The 21,488-nt window shown below is 40.0% G+C and overlaps 1 protein-coding gene and 1 long non-coding RNA gene across 3 annotated transcripts in view; one reads left to right on the forward strand and one right to left on the reverse strand.

Moving 5' to 3' along the window:
- Positions 1–21,488, reverse strand: part of CNPY1 (canopy FGF signaling regulator 1) — a 169,334-nt gene that overhangs the window by 49,157 nt on the left and 98,689 nt on the right. The window lies entirely within an intron of this gene.
- The window catches only part of LOC138158349 (uncharacterized), a 1,179,890-nt gene continuing 1,163,877 nt past the window's right edge, over positions 5,476–21,488 (forward strand). The window contains exons 1-2 of the long non-coding RNA XR_011167617.1: positions 5,476–5,933; positions 5,967–6,637. This is a non-coding gene — a long non-coding RNA (uncharacterized lncRNA). The remainder of the gene's footprint in view (positions 5,934–5,966; positions 6,638–21,488) is intronic.

Consider the following 21,488-nt stretch of genomic DNA (forward strand, 5'->3'; position numbering starts at 1 on the left):
TGAGCTAAACAAATATCTCATTAAAGTTACATTAGAGAGAGGTTTCTAGAGGAGTTCCACAGGACTCTGTCCTTCTATAATGGCAAGCACACTGGCATGCCCAGGATGACTGCTAGCACAGCTTCTTAGATCTGCTTTACTAGGAGAGATAGCTGTTTAAGGGGTTAACAATCTTTTTAAATTACATTAACTAGTTCAGGGGAAAAGTCAGCACTGTACTCTGAACTTCAGAGAAAATACATGCAGAGAAATAAAGACCAACAGACAGGGCTCTGACTGCCTGAGTCAAAGCAATATTTCTATACACTTTACATACATCCCTGGATTAAGAGAACCTTTACATCTGAGCAGGCAGGGAGCTCTGAACATACAGCCACTCAGAATCTCGACCAGGGAATTACAAGATCCTCCTCATAAGCAAGCCCCCAAAGCAAAATACAACTCAAAGTATATATACCCTTCTCAGAGCCAGAAGGCATCACAACCTTGTGACTCAGTGTTTAATTTGCCTAAATTAGCAAAAGTATGAAAACCGTCCTACAAGTCAGCCTCCCCTAAGCCAGCTTCCTTAATGGGCTGCACAGAGAAGCCTATTTATGGGTGAGGAAGATCTTATCTCCCGTTAACATTATACCTTCATCCTATTCTGTTCAACATTTTTAGGAATGACTTAAATAAAGGCATGGATGATATACTTATCCTGTTTGGCCCTGGGAGGGCAGAACAAGGATCAACAGGTGAAAGCTGCAAATAGATGAATTTTAGCTCTCTCTAGGGAAGGAAAAATTTCCGAACAATGAAAATAATCCAAAAGCGATTTGAGTAGCCTCAGGAACTAGAATTTAGCACTGTGCAAGGTACATAGAAAGCCCCTTGAGGAATGCTTACTGACTGATAGTGAGTTCAAGCATTAGCTGAAGGATGACCCTTTGTCATTGAAGGTACAGATGGGATTCCTGTTCAGGTGTGGCTTGGACTAGATTTGCCCTAAGGTGCCTTCCAGTTCTAAGACTGTATGATTCTGTGATCACTACAGCATTAAAGAGGAAGCAAAAAGGAGAGTGGACGCCTTCCCCTTTGACCACCCTTTCTTATTTTAGGGATTCAAGTTGCAGGTGTATAATCACAGGGCCTGAAGACTGAACAACTTCTTCACTTAGAGGAGCATGCTAGAATCAGATGGAGCTGGTCCTTTTAGAGCTGATTGCTAAAATTTCATTTTGAGCATTTACACCTCAAAATTGGCAACATTTCAAATGAGGGCTTGATGTTTTATTTTCTTGATTACCTAGACTTTAAGAAAGTGACAGGGAAAAAATAATAATTCAGATTAATCTCCTTAGAGATCCAGTTGTTAAACATGAGCCAGAATACCCTTGCTTGTGAAGGTCAACCAGGCCCTTTTTTCAGGGGTCAGAAATGCTTCTCAGACAGATTTTAAGTCTCTGAGATAACAGGAACAGAAAGGTGGATTGATCTTAGTTGGCCTAGGGTGTAGCGGGTCTGCAAATCCCTGGCCTCCTGGAGGATGGAGGCGGGGAGGGGAGCATTATGAGTTAGAAGCGAGGATAATTTTACATTTCTGCCCCAGGTCACAGAACAAGTTAGCTCCAGAGTCACAACTGCGACCTGGCTCTCCTGATTCCTAGTCCAGCATTAATTTAAATGTTAATCTGAAATCTTCACTTAAATCACTGGAGTTTAGAGTTTATTAGACCAGCTGGCACGAGTGGAACAGGAGCGAGAGATTGACAGGTCACATTCGCTGCCAGAGGGCAGGCCCCTCCTCCCAGTTGGGCCCTTTCATAATTCATTTTTTCCCTCTTTTTTTTGGGGAGGGGGTGGGGTGCGGGTGTGGGTGGGAACAGGGTGAGAGAAGTCGAATGAGAAGGCATGAACGATTGAGATGCCTGTCATGTCTGCTTCATGCATGCCCTCATCAACAGTGTCCTTTTCTAGCATGTAATCAACCAATCAACAAGTATTTATTGAGCCCTTCCTCTGTGAAAAAAGCACTATCCCAGACACTGGGCACCCAGAAGCAATACAACATGGCCTCTGCCCTTGAGGACTTTATGGTCTAGTTGAAGAGATAAGACAGATATATCCAGAAAAATAACCAACGACAAACTCTTAAAGTTATTAGACTGAGTCTGCTTTGGATTACCATATGCTCTCAATCATCTGTGATAACAGAATCACAGTAAAAAAAAAAAAGTTAGAAGGGGACTCAGAGATCATCTAGGCCAAGAATTCCCTTTATAACATATCCAACAAGAGATTATCCAACTTCTGTTTGAAGACCTCCAGGCATGGGAAATTCTCTATCTTTTTTTTTTTTTTTTTTGCTTTTTGGAGAGCAATTTGGGGTTAAGTGACTTGTCCAAGGTCACACGGCGAGTTTTTGTGTTAAGTGTCTGAGGCCGCATTTGAACTCAGGTCCTCCTGACTTCAAGGCTCTATTCACTGTGCCACCTAGCCTCCCCTAAACTCACTATCTTTTGAAGCAGAACTTTTTGTTTTTTGACCAATTCTAATTATTAAGTTTTCCCTTATACTGAGCCCAGACCTGTCTTTCGTGACATCCATCCATTGACATTTAAGGGCCAAAAAAAGGAAGGTTAATCCTTCTATATTTTGTTTTTGTTGTTGTTGTTCAGTTTCAGTCATATCTGACTATGACCCATTTAGGGTTTTCTTGGCAAAGATACTGGAGTGGTTTGCCATTTCCTTCTCCAGATTTTACAGATGTGGAAACTGAGGCAAACAGGTTTAAGTAATTTGTCCAGGAACATGTAGCTAGTAAGTGTCTGAGGCTAGATTTGAACTCAGATCTTCTTGACTCCTGGCCTACTACTCTATCTGTTGTGCCACCTAGCTGTCCCTCTAACTATATGACAGACCTTTAAATGTTTATGTGCTGATATTATAACCTCCCTAAACCACCTATTCTCTGAGTCAAACATAACCTTCAGTGTCCTTACCATTATGGCTGCCATCCATAATGGCGGACATAGCCATTATGGATGCATTCCACCTTGTCAATGTCCTTTGTAAAATGAGGCACCCAGAGCTGACACAATACTCAGGTGTGATCTGACCAAGAGGGATTTTTCATCCTCCTTTGCCCAAATTCTTCCCACAGCTGCTTCATAATAATAGCGTTCATACAGCCCTTTAAGGTTTTCACAACATTATGCAGAAGCCATATCATTTAATTGTCACAACAACTCTCTGTGAAGCAGATGCACATTTGTATCCCCATTTTACAGATGAGGAAACCAAGGTTTAAAAGAGGTTAAGAGACTTGTTCAGGTTCACACAGCTAGCTAGTATCTGAGTCAGGATTCAAATTCAGGTCTTCCTGAGTGTAGGTACAACAGTATTCACTGCACAAGTAGTCTTCCTTGATTCATGAGTAGTACAATACTCACTGATCCAAGTTTTCTCCTTATATGCTATGCAGCTTTCCGTGCTTGTTCACTCTTCAGAGAAGTAATTACTGAACGTTGTGTCACATATGGCCCAGCTTCTTCATAGGCAGACTGGATGGCTTCAGGGATGTTTTAAAGGAATTACAGGATCATAGATTTAGAACTAGAAGGGCCCTTGGAGGTCATTGAGGCCATTCCTTTTATTTTACAAACAAGGAAACTGAGGCATGAGAAAGTAAGTAATTTGCCCAGGGTCACACAGCTAATAAATACATCCTGCCCAGTTCCCCAAATCTCTGCTTTCTTCAAACCAATGCCTGAAATTCTCTTAATAGAGAACAAAGTTTGTCTATCTATAATGAGAGCATATTCCTTAACATATAAATAACTCTGGGAGAAGGAACATAGCTACTGAAATGCACATATAATAAGGTATGAATCCTCTCAAGGACTAGATCCTGTCATAAGGGGGGAGGGTCCAGGGCACAAGAAGAAGCAATGCAGTGAAGAATGCTGCCAGTAAATGGGAGGAAGGCTCCAAGAGGGTGGGCAAGAAATCAGATTATTTGACCTACTTAGTGATTTTGCTTGGGACTGATCTGATGATCTAGCATTCTCTAGCCAAAGTTAGGCAGCTAGGTGGCTCTGGATAGAGCACTGGGCCTGGAGTCAGGAAGACCTGAATTCAAATCTGGCCTCAGATACTCACTAGCTGTGTGACTATGGGCAAGTCACTTAACTTCTGTTTGCCTTGATCCACTGGAGAAGGAAATGGCAAACCACTCCAGTATCTTTGCCAAGAAAACCCCATAGACAGTATAGTCCATGGGGCCATGAAGTGTCAGAAACAAATGAACAGCAACAATAATCTGAGATTACCTGAAACTCCCAGGTCCCAAAAAACAAGCTCAAGGAGATCAATCATATTCCAACAAGGAGCACATTCCTCCAACTGCTTCTTGACTTTGGGCTCTCTGTTGTTTCCCTATTAACTCCAGCGTTATCCTTCTGATTTCTATAGGTTAGTCACTAGGAGATGACATTTCAACTAACAAGCATTTATGAAGCACCTACTGTGTGTCAAGTGCTGCAGTAGGCTCTGGAAATACAAATACAAAAATGCCTAATCTTTGTCTTTACTCAGTCAACAAACATTTTATTAAGTGCCTATGATGTGCCAGGTATGGTTCTGGGCATATGAAGAAAGGCAAAAGACCATCCTGGCTCCCAAGGAGCTCACAGTCTAATGGGGAGGACAATACATCCCCAACTGGGTACAAACAATCTACCTGCAGAATTAATTTGAAATAAGCATCAAACTTTAAATTAAGGGGGTTTGAGAAAGGCTGCCAGGAGAAGGCAGGATTTTAGCTGGGAAGGAACTGATGGAAGCCAGGAGGCAGAGACAAAGAGGAAGAACATTCTAGGCATGGAGGGACAGCCAGTGACAATGCCTGTAGTGGGGAGATGGATTTGGGTACTCACACCACCGAGGGTCATTGTTAAGGAAAATATATGGTTTGAGTTCCTATCTAGTGTGTACTCTGCTTCAAAGAAAACACAAATCACCAGAGAACTGACATCAAAATGCTTAAAGCAGGGGAGAGTCAGCGTGAGGTAGTGGATGGAGACCGTAGAGCCAGGAAGACCTGAGTATGAGCTCCATCTCTGACACATATTGCCAATGTGAGCTGGGGCAAGTCATTTAGCCTTTCAGTGCTTTAGGCAACTCTCTACTATTAAAAGTTGAAGAGCAGGTTTAGATCTTCACTGGGAAAGTCTCCTCATCTGAGAGTCTCCTATACCCATTAAATTACAGATCTAGTCCCTATGCCTAAAGTATAACTGAAAGGGAAAGACAATAATGTGGTCTGATGCAGTGGAAAGATTTTTGGAGTCAGGATCCAAGTTCAGATCCCAGTTTGGCCACTTCCTACCTGCCTACCTAGCCCTTAGCCATTGAATGGGCATGACCTCAGACAAATCAAGACCTGGGAAAGACCAAGATCACCCATTTCATTCTGGGCCATTGTGATAGTAATGGAATGTGGAGATTCCCCTGTATTGGGCTTGGTTTTCAAATTGATTGTATTAAAACCCAGAGCTTGTTAATCCCACCTGTGGGATGGACTTTTTGATGTGAAAAGAAAGTCCTGACTGGGAGGAGCTGGTGACGTAGATTTGGAGAGACACGAGAGAGAGGCGGAAGTTCTTTTTGGAAGCAGCACCTCGTGGAGAGAGACTAAGAGATTGCTGGTGGCCGCTTTGAATTGCCCTGGACTTTTGAGACCTGCCCCCTGAGCTGCCAAGGACTGAGGAGACATGGCTGTTTTGCTGGTACTTTGTCTGTCTGTTTTGATGTTATTTTGCCAGATTTGTCCACTGGTGAAAGACTGTCCTGTTGAAGAAGTCCTGGAACCTGGCATTTGGTTAAGAAGGCCTGAGACTGTCCTGCAGACAGAGAGTGAATACTGTCCACTGGTGAGGGACAGTACTGTTGTTGCAGGGGTCTGGAGACTGTCCTGCAGACAGAATGAATACTGTCCACTGGTGAAGGACAGTGCTGTTGTTGCAGGGGTCTGGGAGCCTTTCTGTTGGTTCAGAAGCCCTGAAGAAGGATTTTCTTGTTGTATGTTTACAGAAATCCTGGGAGAGGGCTTTGCTAATGTGTTCAGGGGTTCTAGGACTGTTCTACAGACAGAGGATAAATTCATGAAGGGACTGGCAATGTATCTTATGGCCTTGCTAAGCCTTGTCTCCCCAGGAACTAAGATTGCTGAGAACTTGCGTGTCAAGATGAAGAAAAGACCTCCATTTGGGTATTAAGTGCTGTGTTTAAACTTGATGTAACTCTGGGGTAGATTCAATTGTGATCCAGGGGTGGGGAACTTTTGACCTTTTTGTGTTCTATGGTTGAGCAAATGAATGTATTTTACTTATGTTTGGAAACTAATCTCCATTTGAGAAGAGGGGCTTTGTGGTGGACTTAATTAAGGTATAGCCTAGGGGTGGAGAAGTATTTGGAACAGAGACTTTGTAATTGATTGATTGGAAAGTCCTGGGGTGGGGTAGGCCTTGGAGATTATTTAATCACACTTAGTAAATGCTGTATTTTGAATGATGTCATGTTTTGATCTTCTCTGTTCTGGGTTTGTTACTGAATAAAATAGAGAGCACCTATGCTGGTATTTCGAACCTGGGAAGTTGCCTTTGCTTGGTATTACATTACAGCCATTGCCAGTTGTTTGTATCTTTGTCTTGCCACTGGACTCCTTCCGATGACTGGAGGAGAAAGCAAGACTTTGGGAAGCTCTGCCTCACTCAAATATAACTCACAATTGAAGACACTACCCTCATGATGTCATTGGTCCTCTTAGAGAACAAAGAACAAGCAACAACGATGACCTTGGACAAATTATTGCAGGTATCTTTTCTGTAAAATGAGGGGGTTGAACTTGATGACCCAGAAGGTCCTTTCTAGCACTAAATCTATGATCCTAGAAACAATCAAATAAACAAAGTATCCCTACATACTCCTCTACTAGTGGGGAAAAAAATAAAATCTTCTCTGGAGGAGGGAGATGTTCATGCTCTGAGGACACTGGAGGTCGGGTCACTTTGGGTTACTGCTAGGACTTCCCTGAAGGGCTCCTTGCCCTTTCAGTTGTCACCTGCTGAAATTAGACCTCTTCAGCTATCAGGGGCTGCAGCTCTACCTCTGAAGCTGTTGAGCACAGAAATTCTGCCTTCAAAGCTTAGACTCCATCCAGAAGTCATTTCTCTGTGGACACTGCCTCCACGGTCAGTAACAACAGTATCTGCCACTTGGCTGTCTCTAGATTGGAGGTGTCTCTTCCTAGCCACTATTAGTCAAACTCCTATGTTCCCCCCTCCACCTAACCCCTACATTTGTTTTTGTGCTTTCTGGTTCAGCTAAATACTCTTTTAGAAACAGATTGCATAGGCTACAAGTTTGGGAAACTATTGTTAGCCTCTTTTAGAACAAGATCATGCAGCTAGTAAGTGTCTGATGCCAGATTGGAATTCAGGTCTTCCTGACTCTGGGGCTAGTGCTCCTACACTTACCACCTAGTTACCTGTGCAAATGCAAGAGATGTTGAGTAGGCAGAAATGACTGGATTTGGCAATTTATGTAACCACCCCATCATTACAGCATTGTCTCATATCACTCCCCTCCATGTTTTCTATGCTACAACCTGAGCTAATTTCTGTCTCTCAGATAAGTGCTTTCACAACTCTGCCTTTTTGATCATGTTTTTCCCCTGTTCCTATAACATCCTCCCTTTCCCTGTTTTCACCTGTTGAACTCCTATCCACCCCTTAAAGTCTAAGTCAAATATTACCTTCTTCCTTGAGCTCCGCATATTGGTAATTATCCTCCCTTTTTCAGACCTCACAAAGCACCAGTTGGTGCATCTCTGGTGCACTTAGCATGTGATGATGATGATGATGATGATAGATGATAATAAATGGCATTTATAAAATACTTTTAAGTTCGCAAAGTATTTTCCATACATTATATCATTTCATCTAAAGAACAAAGTCATTATATATATATATTTATGCTATATTACTCGATCTCATTCTACAGATGAGAAAACTGAGGTGCTAAGAAGTTAATTGACCTGCCAAAAGTCACACACCAGGTGTGTGAAGTCAAATTCAAACCCAGAGTTCTATCCACTATAATAAATTGTCTCTCTAAACCTGGGGTTCTTTTTTGTTCTTTCATTTTTTTTCATACACTCCTTTATCAGTCTGGTGAAGTCTATGGGCCCCTTCTCAAAATGAAGTTTTAAAATTAATAAAAATAAGGTACGTGGATTACAAAGAAAATCAATTATATTGAAATACAGTTATCAAAACATTAAAAAAAAGTTCATTGACTCCAGGTTAAGAACTCCTGTTCTAGACAATATATAGTATTCTAGCTATGTGTTCTAGTTATCTAATAGTTTTTTTTCTGTTTGTGTCTTCTCCCTTTACTTGACTTTAGGCTCCATAAGGAAAGGGACTGTGTCATATTCAAACCTTCTGTTTCCCTCAGGAGCAAGCACAGTGTTTTGCACACAGTAGGTATTTAATAAATGCTTGTTGGATTGCTGACTTGACATAATTTTCAGCCATTTGAAGTCAAAGGTCAAAGATGTTGGTCCACACTAGACAAGTACCCTTCCTTAGTCTAATCTCAAATCTGTACATTTTAATTACAGTTCAGATTATCTATTAGAATTTGATACTTAAGAAAAACTAATTGTGTAATCCCATTAATTTACAAATGGTGTAATAGCAATAATAACACAGATGCATTTTCATCTTAACCTGACATCCCCTATTGTATTGAAATAACTACAAATCTTTATTGAGAAAATTATACACTTAGGACATTTTTTCAGAGATTCCATTTCATTGTTGAGCCAGATCCTCCCTGTATCTAACTTATTTCCTCCCAAGTTAGGCACTGAAGCAGAGTGAACACCAACATCTCTTTGTCATTAAGATATATTGAAGGACCAACTTATTACTAAGTGGTAAGGCAGTATAATGTAATTTAATATAGTACAATATAATATAAAAAGAGTTTCTGCCCCAGAGTCAGAGAGACCTGGGTTCAAATACTATATACTGTCTGTGTGACCATGGGCAAATCTAAGCCTCTGAGCCTCAGCCTCCCCATCCACAAAATGGGGATAATAATGACTGTAGCACCTATTCTGCATGTTTTTGGGAGGCTCAAATTAGACAACATACGTAAAAAGTGCTTTGCATATTTTAAAAAGCCATCTAAATACCATTTGTTATTATCTCTAGGGTCTTTGGTACCTTGGAAAGGTGTATTTCGTTGACAAAGTTAGCTAACTAAAAAAAGTTTTAAACATTAGGTTTGGAGGCAAGGCAAAAAAAATAGGAAAAGAGAAGAAACAAAAGTAATCTAATTGACTCTTTTGTAGTCCATTTATTAGTGGGGAAATGTTTATGGATGAAATGTGATTAAAATGAGCCACTATGGTCACCTGGCAAAGAAAAAAGGAACAAGTTACTGAAGAGAAGAATGTGCCAGAGCTTGGAAGGGAAGTGTGATGTGAAAAAGGGAGAAGATGCCTCATTTATTTTGTCTTTGGGCAAAATTGCTCTATACTTGTAGCTATGAAGGCCTTGTCTCTTTTTTCTACTTCCCTCCTCACTATCTCTTGCTGCTTTTCTGAGCCATTCTCTCAGTGCAGTGCTATCAGAGTGACATGAAAGTGTCCCTTATGAGGGAACATCCCCCCATAGCAGTGTTTGTGCCATACTTTAGGGACATCTCCTTCTGGGACATGAGCTATGGTGGCCTTATGTGTATCTTATTTTGCTTAGGTTGGAACACTACTAAGAGTGACTCATGGGGTGGCTAGGTGGCACAGTGAATAGAGCACCGGCCCTGGAGTCAGTAGGACCTGAGTTCAAATCCAGCCTCAGATACTTAATACAAAAACTAGCCATGTGACCTTGGGCAAGCCACTTAACCCCAATTGCCCTCCCCTTCCCCCTCCAAAAAGCAAAAAAAAAAAACAACCCAAAAACAACAAAAAAAGAATGACTCGCCTCTTATGGCTGTAACAATCAAGTGTTTGATGACCATGATGTACCATTGGCCACTACCCAAATGTTATCAGACTCATTGGGTATGGGGGAATCTAAGAATGGAAGCTGCTCAAGAGATAGAGAACTCAACAGATTGGTTTCCAACTGGAATGGGAGCAAATTGAGCCTTTGAAATATTTTTTTAACTTCATGCATGAGAGATACCTGGCAAGAGCCCAGACTCTTCCAGAAATGGTCTAACCCTATTAACCTTTTCTGCCTTCACAGTACTGAGAACAGGGCTGAGTCCAGGATGAGTCACCACCCATTGAGTTTTAACCCAAATTATTTTTTTAACATGTACAAAGTCACAGTGAAGGTAAAAAAAATCTTTTTAAACATAAAAAAACATACTAAATGTGATAAAGAAAATATGAGTGAAACATTAAAAGTAAGCTTGAGAAGTTTAAATTTTTAAAAAGGAGATCCACACAATAGCAAAATCTTAATTAACTAGAACTCAATTCAATTTAATTCAATGACCATTTATTAAGCACTTATTACTTGCAAGGGATACAGTTCAGTAGAAAAAGCAATGACTCTGAAGTGAGAGGAATCGGGTTCATATGCTCTTGAATGTTTAATATTTTTGTGATCTTGGACAAGTCACTTACACCCCTGGGCCTCATTTCCCTCATTTGTAAAAAGATAGGATTAGACTATTGATGGATGCTATGATTTTTCCACCAATTAATCTATGACCCCATGATACTATAATCCTATGAACATAAAGAGAAAAAAGAAAAAGCTGCTGCCTTCTAGGAGTTTATATTCCACTAGCTGGATAAAACATATAAACTCAGATAAGTAAATACAAGAAAATCGAGGAGAGTGAGAGCACTAACAGGTGAATGAGGGGAAGGCATTAAATAGGAAGGTGAACCTGAGCTGAACTTTGGAGAAAATCAGGCATTCTGAGAGGCAGAGGTGAGGAGAGAAGGCGTTTCAGGCTTTGCAGATGGCATATACAAAGATACAGAGATGGTAGATGAAACAATGTTGAAGAAATAGCTCATAGGAACTATTACATTTACCTAGAGCATAGAGTACATGAAAGGGCCCAGTGAAGTAAGTCTGGAAAGGTAGGTTAAGAGGCAGACTGAAAAACCTTCAAAAAGATGAAAGCTACCTCTTCTTCTAAGAAGCTTCAATTAGCTGAGCCTTTCTCTACCCTTTTCTTTAGGAGATAGAGACAATAAGACAAGCTGATATTAAGGATTTATTCATGAAAGCCAATTCCAGAGAATGTTCTGGGGTCAGTATATATTCAACCTAATTTCCTATGCCTTTTATGTTTAGAATTCTGCAATGATAATTGATATTCATAAGATTAACATTAAGAAATGGATCAAAACTTTGACCTAATTTCCTTTGACATAACAAGCACATTGGAATGAAGACCCCAAAAGAAAACCATGCAAAATATAATCCCACAAAATAGTTTGTCAATTGTAAATAAAAGGAAGGACAACATGGTATTAGACATTTTGAAACAGATGTCCTGTAGGCATGACAAACTCAGCTATAACAGAACTCATTACCTCAATTATTTTTTCTGGTTAACTGAGTTCACAAAAACTCAATTAACCCAAACCTCCTCATTCATACAATTAGTCAATCATTTATTGAACATTTACTATTCTATGGTCCCTTGATCAAGGGTTCTTAACTTTTTTATGTTGTTTATCCTTTTGGAAGTTTGTAGATGCCTACAGACCCTTTCTCAGAATAACATTTTCAAATAAGTGAAAGGAATGCCAAATTCCAATTAGAAGTCAGTGAAAATAAGGAATATTTTTTCCCATTCAAATTCATAGACTCCCTAAAACCTATCTGTGGACCCCTTAGGGAGCCCTCAGGTTAATAGCCCTTGCTCTAGAGGAATCATTCTTGAATCAAACATTCTATTTTATCAAAAATTATGTTCCTTCAGGTAGTCCTCATTTTGTTTAATTGTTAACTCTTTTTATTTTGAGCTTCTTAGGTGTTAACATTTTTTAATTATGAGAAAAGGAGGTGACTCATTCAATAGATGAATATATTAGGAGACTCCTATATTGATGTGACCCTTTCTTTGTCTTCCCTAGGTCTTATTCTCTAATGGGAAACACAAGAAAGAGCCTCAGAGCAATAAAACTCAGGCAAGAGCCAGAGAAGAGGTGAAAGGGAATTTGGGTTTCATCACTAACCTTTTTTTGATTCTTTATATTTCTGGACTCTGACAATGTTTCTAAGCCCCTCTTTTCTTCCCTTCCTCATAAGGAGGGAATCTTCTTTTATATCTCGAAAAGACAAGATATTAACCACTGTTAAAAAAAAAAGACAGGGGGGCAGCTAGGTGGCACAGTGAATAGAGTACCGGCCCTGGAGTCAGGAGGACCTGAGTTCAAATCTGGCCTCAGACACTTAATACAAAAACTATCCATGTGATCTTGGGCAAGTCACTTAATCCCAAATTGCCCAGCCTTCCCCCCTCCAAAAAGCATAAAAAAGACATACTCATAGTGTCTGTGGCTGGCTACCAAAGAAGGTGTGATAAGGACTTCCACTGACCTGGGTTCTAATAGAAGTTTATTTATAGGTTAGACAGCTTAGAATCTTCCCAATAAATCAGGAGTGAGTGCAGAATCAAGATAACCAGTGTTGCTTTCTGCTCTTCACTGCTATGGTGATAAACCAGTTTCTACTTGTGGTGGGTATCCACTCCTAGCTGTACATATCATCAAGATGTAGCAAGAAATGCATCAGATTTAGAGTCATAAGGATGTAAATTTGAATCCCAGATCTTCTACCTCTGTCAGTAGAAAAATCAATTAACCTCTCTGGGCCTCAGTTTCCTCCTTTCCAAAATGAGGGATCTGAACAAGATGACCTCTAGATTACCTCTAAATTTCTTTCCAAATCTAGAGCTATGATTCTGTGATCTATGATCTCTACTATCCTGTCTAGCTCTAAATCCATTAACTCTTTGTCCTCTGGCCCATTTGTGTATCGTTTCAGCAGCTGGACAGCGCCCTCTGGCTCTGCACTGAAAAGGCAAATGCAATCCCATGATAACTATTGTCAGTACATCAAAAAACATTTTCCTTAACAAAAATATATTTATTAGATATTTACATATACAAATCACTAGAATAGGCCATTAGAGCTGGTTCTTGGTCCCTAGATGCTTATCATCTAGAATTGAAAATTATATACCTAAAGATACAGGGGAATACAAATTTTTGTTTGTTCTTAGCATATGTGGAATAAAATTGATAACTGAAGGATTAATAAATGTCCAGGTATTAGACAAATGTCCCACGCATAGTGAGAAGTATTTTCATAGTATGAGCAAAGATGGGATCTTATTTTTTAAAAAGATATATTACCTCAAAAAAGAAGTTCTTAACCTAAATCTGTGAACTTGTTTCTTCTTTTAAAAAGATGTTCTCGGGGTGGCTAGGTGGCACAGTGAGTAGAGCATGGCTCTGGAGTCAGGAGGACCTGAGTTCAAATTCGACCTCAGACACTTAACACACACACACACACACACACACACACACACACACACACACACACAAACTAGCCGTGTGACCTTGGGCAAGTCACAACCCCAATTGTCCTCCAAAAAGCAAAAAAAAAACCCAAAATATTCTTGATAACTGCATTTCAACATAATTAGTTTCTTTTGTAATATTTTGTATTTTATTTTGTGCATTAAAAAACATAATTCTTAGAAGGGATCCATAGATACTGTCAGACTGCCAAAGGGGTCCAAGACACAAAAAAGGTTAAGAACCCCTGCCTTATACTGTTTCATAGTGATTCACAGAGGACTCAGTGAGCCCCCATGAGAATACTGATAATGGAAACCCAAAAGCAAAACACATAGGAATTTTTACTACCAGATTAAAAACTATCAGATTAAAAAAAAACCAATCCAAGGATGATCTCATCTACTATATGGAGAACCCAGGTGCCTCATAGTATTGTCCTGCACAATTACCATCAAGGATCTCTTGTTGCCTTTCAGAAGGGAATCCCGTCTAGTGTAGCAGATTCATACACCTTTCTGGGAAGAAAATGATTTCCCAATAAAGTGTCAAAAGATACTAAAGTCTGTTCCAACTAAGATCATCTCTCTCTGCCTAAGGGGAGGCCTCTGGCTTCTATGGCATTGGATGCCTGAGTGGAACCCTAAGTATTTAGTCAGCTAATCAGATTCCAGTGGGAGGTGAAACACTTATTGTTGGCTCATTAGGAAACCAGTATTTCAAGAGCAGTGACATAAACTACTCTTACAAGGAACGGCATTTGATTTCATCTGCAGAGAGAGGGAACCTGTGGAAGAACAAAGAAGGAAGAGAATTATCCAATCCCTAATGACCATTCCACTCCACTTTTGTGTAAGCATTAACTCCCAAACAAAACCCATGCATTCTAATATGCCCTGGCACCACAGAGTGACACATTTCCCTGTCATCTCTTCCTATTTCCAATAACTTTTGAGTCTATGGACAATTGCCTAGGTTAAGTTACTAGGGCCAGCTGGAAATTCTGCCATGTAACCTAACTCCTGAGGCACCAAAGGAGTTTATCCTTCTAGTGACCTTTCATTTCAACTGATCTCAACTGATCTGAACTGATCCATTTAACTAATTCAGTTAGGTTAGGAGAAATAAAGAAGGAAAGAGGAGGGAGTGAAGATTCAAGGACTATGTCTACATAGTCCATTTCAGGTGGTTTCAACCTAAGGTATGTATGTTGCCAGGGAGTACAGAAAGATTATAAAGGAGATATGGGGAGTACTAGGCAGTAAAATTAATCTCATTATTTAATTTCTTATGTTCATAGGCAGAGTAATCTGTATAATTTATCTCTTTTCATAATAGGGGGGATGGGAAGGTCTACTGAAAGTCAAGTAACAGTGTAATCAAAATAGGTTGGGAATCCCTGGTCTACTCGATCAATACCTTTATCTAAAATCACCAAAACAACCAGTTGTTTTTACCATCTTGCACAATAGGAGTCCTTGAACTTTTTACTCCTAGAACCATCTCCATTGTTTCAAAAATATACTGGCAGCTACCCCAACCTGACTACCCTTACTACTGCCCCCCCAAAATATTATATGCTATGTGCCCAACATGCCATCATTTCTATGGATCCATTAAAAAAAGAGTTTCTGTTCTTTTAACACAGATTCTAATCTGCAGTGTAAATTGTTTCAATATAAATAAGTTTCCAGGACTTGTACCTTAGCATAATCCACACCCCACTTAGAAAAACACAGCGTTATTACTAAATTAATGATAAAATTGGTGCAGTGGGAAAAGAACTGGCTCTGGAGACAGAGGAGCTGGATTCAAATCCTACTTCTGATGTTTACTACTTGTGTGACCTTGGACAAATAACTTAACCTTTCAGAGCCCCAGGTACCTCCTTTTGGAACCTTGAGGTTCCTTCCATCTCCAGGTCTGTGGTTTCATATTTATTAAATGGATATTATGTGGAAGTTTACTGGAAGTGTGGTATAACAGAAAAAGAACCACCTTCAACACCAAGAAGATCTAGGTTCGAGTCTCACTTCTACTATATATTGGCTTTGTGACTAGGTATAAGTCATTAACATGTTGGTGCTCTGGGCAACTCTCCAGGATTATAAGTTGTAGATAAGGTGCAACCTGCTCTCACTGAGGGAGTTACTGGGGAGTTCACATATCCATGAAACCACAGGTCTAGTCCCTATTCTTATGTGAAGAATGTCAATTATTAGGAGATATCCTGTTTTCCAGAGCTAAGGCCCAGCAAGCAAGCTGTGCTGTGAGCTTGGTATAACAATAATTGTATTGCTTTGACCAGCACCAGGTGTTCTCTGAGCTTGGATAAGCACCTGCTGTATCCATGTTCCAGTCATGAAGCCCTGCCATGAATCAAACTCGTCTCATTATTTCTCTTATCCCTCATTGTCAGGGCTAAAGTTCACCAAGTAGCCACTAGTAGAAGTACTGAGATTTGAGCACTCAAAAGCAGGTCCCCCAACTAGGTGTGGGGGTCCAGCACGTGTGTCTAATTTGCCTTCTTGCTTGCCAGCCATTTCCCTCACTTTGAAATTAAATTTCTGTCTGATTTCTAACTCTCCTATCTCTAGCCTGCTCAGTTCAATTCCAGTCATCCACAGGTTAGAGGCTAGTTCAGTCTGGTTGACAAGAGCATGTTACTATATACAGTGGAGAAAGAGGTATAAAATCCAAGGTCCCTTCTCTTGAGGGGAATCCAACTGGAGGTGAGATACCTGTACACAGAGTAATACACTAATATTTCCAGAATTTGTGATTTTGCTAGTATGTATATTTCCTTCAGAGACAGAGAATGGGATATGCAACCTGTTTAAAACTTCTAGTTCCAGAAACTAGGTTGTGCCTGAGGCACTGAGAGGTTAAGTTTTCCCCAGCTCAAACAGTAAGTATATGTAAATTCTGAAAGGATCTCTGATTTCATCAGTGTTGGGAACTCTGAAAACTCGACCACCTAATACCAGAAGCCATGATTTTATATATAAATATTAGGAAGTTACCTGATTTGCTCTTTTTCCTTTCCCCCAAACTTACCCACCCCTCTTTCAAACTACCCTCTTTCAATCAAGGGAACTACCATCCTTCTAGTCACCTGTTTACAACCTCTTGCAGTACCCCTTTCCACAGTCACCTCATTCTGAGGAGTGATTCTCCTTATCCATGAATAAACACACCTTTTGGATGGATGAATTGAGAGGCCTATAAACAGAGATTCAAACCCTACTCTGTTCTCCTTCAAGAGGAGAGGCTACTATACAACCAGCCAGAGCACTGAGGAATCATGGAGCAACTTGTCTTTCCGAAGGACCTTATAAATCACCCTCCTATAGAGAAGATGCTCAGGAACTGATCTTTACCATTGCCTAATTCAGAATGAACTTGTTAAAGCATTTTTAGTGTAATGAAAACATTAGATCAATTCCTAGCAGTGATAGTTGTCATTAAATCAATAGTGTGTGTAGTCCATTATGCTGATGGCTGACACAAATGCTTGAAGGTCTGCTAACAATGAGACCCCACAGAAGTGCCCTCTACAAATCCAATGGGGGTGGAGGGGAAAGCAAAGGAGGTGGAGTGAGATAAAAATCTGTTCCATTGAACAATCTAGGACATATTGAAGAAGGAAAAAAAAAGATGCAATGGTTATAATGCTACAGACATCTTTCCAAAGTAGCAGATCAACACTAGACATAACTTATAAAGAGATTCGCTTGCCTAAATGATTAATTTTCAGTTGTGCAAAAGCATGTTTACAATTCACTAATATGGTGGTCAGTTCAAAGAGAACCACCCCATAGAGCTACCCTACCTTTACTCCATTTCCAAATAATGAGCCAAGCAAAAGGACAGTGGGGGTGGAGGCCAGAAAGGAATCCAATAAAAGTAGCCCAAGGTTAACACAGAAAGTGCTCATTGATCTAAAGCAAAGAGCAGGAATTTATGTGGTCTCTGGCGACCAGTGGCTGTGCCTCACATGGGCAAGCACTGAAAGGGAAGGGGCCCCTTCACTAATAACTATGAAAATAAGCTGATCCAGAGGTATTTTGGGTCCTTGACGTCAGAGCTGGAAGGGGGATCTTAGAGACCACCTTTAAGGTAGATAAATGATGCCGTGGACTCAGTGGGGAAGACCTGAATTCAAATTCTGCTTGAGATACTTTCCAGCTGTGTGACCCTGGGTAAGTGATTTAATTTCCCTTATTCTCAGATCCTCATCTCTAAAATTGGGATTATAATAGCATTCATCTCACAGATTTGTTGTGAGGGTCAAATGAGACAAAGGTAGCAAGACGGAGCAGTATCTAGAGTGCTGGATTTGGAGTCAAGAAACTCAGTCCAAATCTTCCCTTACTTACTTGCTATGTGACCCTGGACAAACTGACTAACTTCTATTTGCCACTGTTTCCTCATCTGCAAAACAGGAATAATAATAGCACGTTCCTTCCAGGGATGTTGTAAGGATCCAGTGAGATAATATTTATAAAGAACTCTGCAAACCTTAAAACACCATATAAGTACTAGCTACTATTATTCAATTCAAGTATTTTGCAGACCATAGGGCATTATATAAATACTAGCTAATATCAGTCCACCCTCTTTTACAGATCTGGAGAATGAAGTTTGGGGAGACTGAAAGGATTTTCTGAAGGTCATCCAGGTAGAAAAGACAGGATTTGAACTCAGGTCCTATTTCTCCAAATTTGAAGTTCTTTCTACTATATCATGAATCCTTCAGTTCCTTCTGGAACTGCAGGCAGATGTAGAAGACAGTGGAGTATAGGGAAAAGAAAAACAGGGACAATGTGATATAATGAGTGAAAATGGCAGACACGACTTGGAGTCAGACCTTGGTTCAAACCTTGGTTTTGCTATTCACTAGCTGGGTTACTATGTTAAGTGACTAAACCTCTTTGAGCTGCAATTTTTTTCATCTATAAAATGGGGTTAAAAATACTTTTGGTACTCAGTTCCCAGGACTCTTATGAGGATCAGAAAAGATCATGTATTTAATGCATTTTGCAAACCTCAAAGTCTTTCCAAATGAAAGCAATTTTAAATAAAATTAAAATTTTTCAATGAACAAAAAATTTATTTCCCCTCCTTTCCATTTTCCTTTGAGAAAAAAAACTCTTGTAATAAATGTGTATAGCCATGCAAAACAAATTCCCACACTATGTCCAAAATATATTTGCCTCATTCTGCACCCTAAGTTCATCCACCACGTCTCTGTCAGAAGGTGAGTAGCATGGAAAGCAGTTTTTATCATGTGGGACATGTCAAAGCTTCTCTCCTCTTATCCTCTTCCCCACTGTCTTGTCTCTTGTCGAAGTCACTCAGCTGATTTACTCTGTGTCCCTGAGTGTGGCTAATTTGGGCTGATCATATGGGTGTGGTTTTCTTTGTATGGAGGAGGTTTAGATTAGAAATTATCACAGCGGCAGTTCTAACTCATTTGGATTAGACAAAGGATAATTAATCCTACTGAAATCAGATACCCAGGAAGAGAAAACATAGAAAAAACACTTAACAAATTCATTTTTACAAATCCTGTTCCATTCTGTTAAATTGTGTTTTTAAAAGCTGAGTTTGGTGAAAATGAGAGCTGATTCTTTGTCAAATGATGGAAGTCATTAAAGAGATCACTGGGTCTAAGTTCTTAGCACAGTTCCTGGAACATAGCAGGCCAGGAAGGAATGAATGAATAGATCAATAAATAACTAGACCCTCCAGATGTCATGGTCCTCTTCAAGAATGAAGAACAAACAATAAAGAAACCAGTTCAATTTAGAGACCTGATGGGAAGAGAAATTAAGGCCACATTAGTTGGGTACATATTTTCCCATGCAAATCATAGGATCATAGATTTCAGGATGGAAGAGGAACTTTGAAATTTTCCAGTCTAAAGCTCCTCATTTTACATTTGAAGAAACAGAGGCTCAGGAAAGTGAAATGATTTGTCCAATGTTAGGATCTGAACCCAAATTGCTTTGGTTCCAAATCTAGCACCCTTTCCATTGTAAAATGTCTATGTCTGCATTCTTCTCTGCCTCCTAAGCAGAGCAAACTTCCTCCACACAACAGCCTTTAAACAATTGAAGACAGTTATCATAACCTTTAAGAGTCTTCTCCAGGCTAAACATCCCTACTACCTTCAAGTGACCTGAGTCCTTTCACCATACTGGTCAACCTAGACATTCTACAGATTCCTAAAATGTGGCACCCAAGAACTGAACATATTTCTAGTATGTTTGCTTAAATACCTAGCTTTCAATTTTATAACCACACTGTCTTATATGTCCCATCTCCCTTTGGCACCACAGTGCAATTGAGCTCAATGGTCCCATTTTTCTTCCAGTAGCAAGCCCCAGGAAGAACTCATTGGCTTCTCCTACTGTTTTCTCATAGACACAACTGACTCTGGACTTAGATGCCTCACAGCTCAGCTTTGCCTCTGGGGAAGAAGTTTTATTTTCTTTTTTTAAACTTTATTTTCCTCCTTGATCCCTTAGGAATACCATATAGAAGGTAGGAAACACCTGTTTCATATTTTATTACTAAGGGCTACTGGGAATCATACAAAGTTTTAAAATACAAAAGAAAAAGCTTACCAAAGTCTCAATCTCTAATCTTGTATGTACATACACAATATAAATCTCACAGGATCACAGACCCTCAGAGATGGAAATGAGCTCAGAATCTATTGAGTTCAGCCTGTGCCTGACCAAGAATCCATTTTATAGCCTCCCGATGGCCCATTATGTCACTTAGAGATCTTTCGTCTCCTGAGGGACCCCATTTCATTTTTGGACTGCTCTAATTATAAAGAAATTTATCCTTACATCAAATCTAAATCTATATTCCTATATTCTCTACCATTGTTCCTACCCAATACCCTTCCACCAGACAGTCCTTCAGATGCTTAAAGACAGCAGTCACGTTCCCTTCTCCAAGTCTTCTCTTCCATTTGCTAAACATCCCCAGTAACTTTAATTGATCCTGCTTTGCCATCTTCTCCACTCCTCTCACCATCCTGGACACAAACCTGGTAAAGGAAATGAGCCCTTCATCTATTTTTAGTTCCCCTTCTCTTCTCTGACTGAACCCCTTCCACAGGACTGGTCTTTTGAATCACTGACCAAGGCTTGTATATCTTTTTGTGTCTGGCTGAATTTTCCTAGAATTCACTCCCTCTCCTTGAAAAAGGAAGCAGAATCCAAATTTTCTCCTTATTCTCTATTTACTTTTGAGTTCTCCAAGAACATTACAGAGCCAGGCCTCCCCTCCCTTCCACTGTCTCTCTCTCTCTCTCTCTCTCTCTCTCTCTCTCTCTCTCTCTCTCTCTCTCTCTCCCCCTCCCCCTCCCCCCCTACCCTCTTGTAATGTAATGCCAAGCAAAGGCAACTTCCCAGGTTCAAAATACCAGCATAGGTGCTCTCTATTTTATTCAGTGACAAACCAAGAACAGAGAAGATCAAAACATGACATCATTTCAAAATACAGCATTTACTAAGTGTGATTAAATAATCTCCAAGTACTACCCCACCCCAGGACCTTCCAATCATTCAATCAATTACAAAGTCTCTGTTCTAAATACTTCTCCACCCCTAGGCTATACCTTAATTAAGTCCACCACAAAGTCCCTCTTCTCAAATGGAGATTAGTTATCAAACATAAGGTCAAAAGTTCCCTACCCCTGGATCACAATTGAATCTACCCCAGAGTTACATCAAGTTTAAACACAGCACTTAATACCCAAATGGAGGTCTTTTCTTCATCTTGACACGAGGCAAGTTCTCAGCAATCTTAGTTCCTGGGGAGACAAGGCTTAGCAAAGCCACAAGATACATTG

Source organism: Petaurus breviceps, unplaced genomic scaffold (assembly GCF_028583685.1).
Source record: "Petaurus breviceps papuanus isolate PSGF00001 unplaced genomic scaffold, PetGlider_PUasm1.0 115, whole genome shotgun sequence".
In the NCBI taxonomy this organism is placed as follows: domain Eukaryota; kingdom Metazoa; phylum Chordata; class Mammalia; order Diprotodontia; family Petauridae; genus Petaurus; species Petaurus breviceps.